The sequence below is a fragment of the Dendrobates tinctorius genome, unplaced genomic scaffold, assembly GCF_039654945.1.
Source record: "Dendrobates tinctorius isolate UK_male_01 unplaced genomic scaffold, ASM3965494v1 ptg000160l, whole genome shotgun sequence".
Lineage (NCBI taxonomy): Eukaryota > Metazoa > Chordata > Amphibia > Anura > Dendrobatidae > Dendrobates > Dendrobates tinctorius.
The window spans coordinates 11,188,609-11,190,714 of NW_027361827.1; the positions used below are offsets into that span (position 1 = coordinate 11,188,609).

Genomic DNA, 2,106 nt, shown 5'->3' on the forward strand with positions numbered 1-2,106 from the left:
TAGCTGCTGCATTTTCCATCCTAGGCTTATACTCAAGTCAATAAGTTTTCCCAGTTTTTTGTGGCAAAATTAGGGGGGGGTCAGCTTATGCTCGGGTCGGCTTATACTCGAGTATATACGGTAATTACTTTTGGGTTTTTATTGGGTGTTTGCCATAATCATCATCATTAACAGAAATAAACACTTGAAATAGATCACTCTGTTTGTAATGACTCTATATAATATATGAGCTTCACTTGTAGTATTGAAGAACTGAAATAAATTAACGTTTTGATGATATTCTAATTTTGTGAGATGCACCTGTATGTGTACCAAATGTCCAGCTGGGGGTCTGTATGTAGGGGAGACAGGGCAAAAACTTAAAGCAAGGAGTTCTCATCACCACACAATCAAAGAAAAAAAGAATAGATCTACCAGGCTGTGACCAAACATTTTTGTATCCCTGATCACAGCATCATGGACATGAAATTACTTGTACTAAAAGGTAACTTCAAATCTCAGAGAGACAGAAAAATTTGGCAGTACAAACTTATGACAACCTTTGACACACCCAGTGCAGGAATTAATGTGTCGCATGGATTTATGTATTTCTGCATCATCTAAGGAATGAGCTCCTCAGACCATTTTGGGGTATCTCATTCATGAGCCAGATCTCAATCACAGGACGATAAAACTTTAACACTCCTTATCTATTAACTGTTCCAATATTTTAGGCCGCAATTGCTTCTCCTTCTCACATAGTGATACTTCTGCTTCACGTCACTTGTGTTTCTGTTGCATTACTCCAGTGTAAATATGTGACTCTTCAAATTTTGTGTTATTCTTGGAACTATGCAGTCAAACGTATCAAGGTGGCTAATCCAGTGGTGGAGATGAATGGGGATGAGATGAAAGAAAAATTGATCCTATCTAATGTTGATCATGATCAAAAATACTATGATCTTGGACTTCAAAACCAATGACCAGGTCATTATTGACTCTGCCTTAGCCTTTAAGAAGTATAGTGTTGCTGTGATTTGTGCCACAATCACTCCTGATTAGGCCAGAGTTGAAGAGTTTAAGCTGAAAAAGATGTGGAAAAGCCGCAATGGAACAATCAGGAATATTTTGTGTGAAAGATTCTTCCATTAGCCAATCATTTTCAAGAATATTCAACCCCTGGTGCCCAGATGAACACAGCCCATCTCCATTGGCAGACATGCACATTGCAGATCAGTACAAGGCCTCAGACTTTGTCTTTGATTGAACTGGAAAATTCAAGATGATGTTCAATCCAACTGATGGCTCTGCAGTTAAGGAATGAGAAGTGTTTAACATTTCCTGCCGGAGGATATAGCTGCTTCCATTTCAGAAGAAATGGCCTCTCTACATGAGTAAAAAGAACACCATAATGAAGGCTTATGATGGCAGGTCCAAGAACATATTCCAGGAGATCTATGAGAAGTAGAGTTGAGCGATACCGTCCGATACTTCAAAGTATCGTATCGGATGGTATCGGCCGATCTTTAAAAAAAGTATCGGTATCGCCGATTCCGATACCGGAAGTCCCATTCAAGTCTATGGGACTTCCGGTATCGGAATAAGAAAAACCCTTTCCTGCCCTTGTACAGCCTCTCTGGGGTCTGTACGGGCCTTTCGGGGGGCTGTGCCGGCCTGCCAGGGGGTCTGTGCAGGCTCCGGTGGTCTGTGCCGGCCTGCCGGTGGTCTGTGCAGGCTCCGGGGGGCTGTGCCGGCCTGCCGGGGGGCTGTGCCGGCCTGCCGGGGGGCTGTGCAGGCTCCGGGGGGCTGTGCCGGCCTGCCGGGGGGCTGTGCCGGCCTGCCGGGGGGCTGTGCAGGCTCCGGGGGGCTGTGCCGGCCTGCCGGGGGGCTGTGCCGGCCTGCCGGGGGGCTGTGCCGGCCTGCCGGTGGTCTGTGCAGGCTCCGGGGGTCTGTGCAGGCATCGTCCGATGGGACTACAAGTCCCATCGGGCGATGCCTGCTACCATGACAGTGATTGACACATTAGCCAATGATGGGACAGTAGTAGTCCCATCATCCGGCTAATGTGTTAAATGTAAAAAAAAATAAAAAATTACATGCTACATACATACAACATGCATACTACAT

The 2,106-nt window shown here is 45.6% G+C and overlaps 1 pseudogene; it reads left to right on the forward strand.

The window, feature by feature from the left end:
* Positions 1-872: 872 nt before the first annotated feature.
* On the forward strand, positions 873-1,447 carry LOC141052379 (isocitrate dehydrogenase [NADP], mitochondrial pseudogene; annotated as a pseudogene).
* Positions 1,448-2,106: the final 659 nt, after the last annotated feature.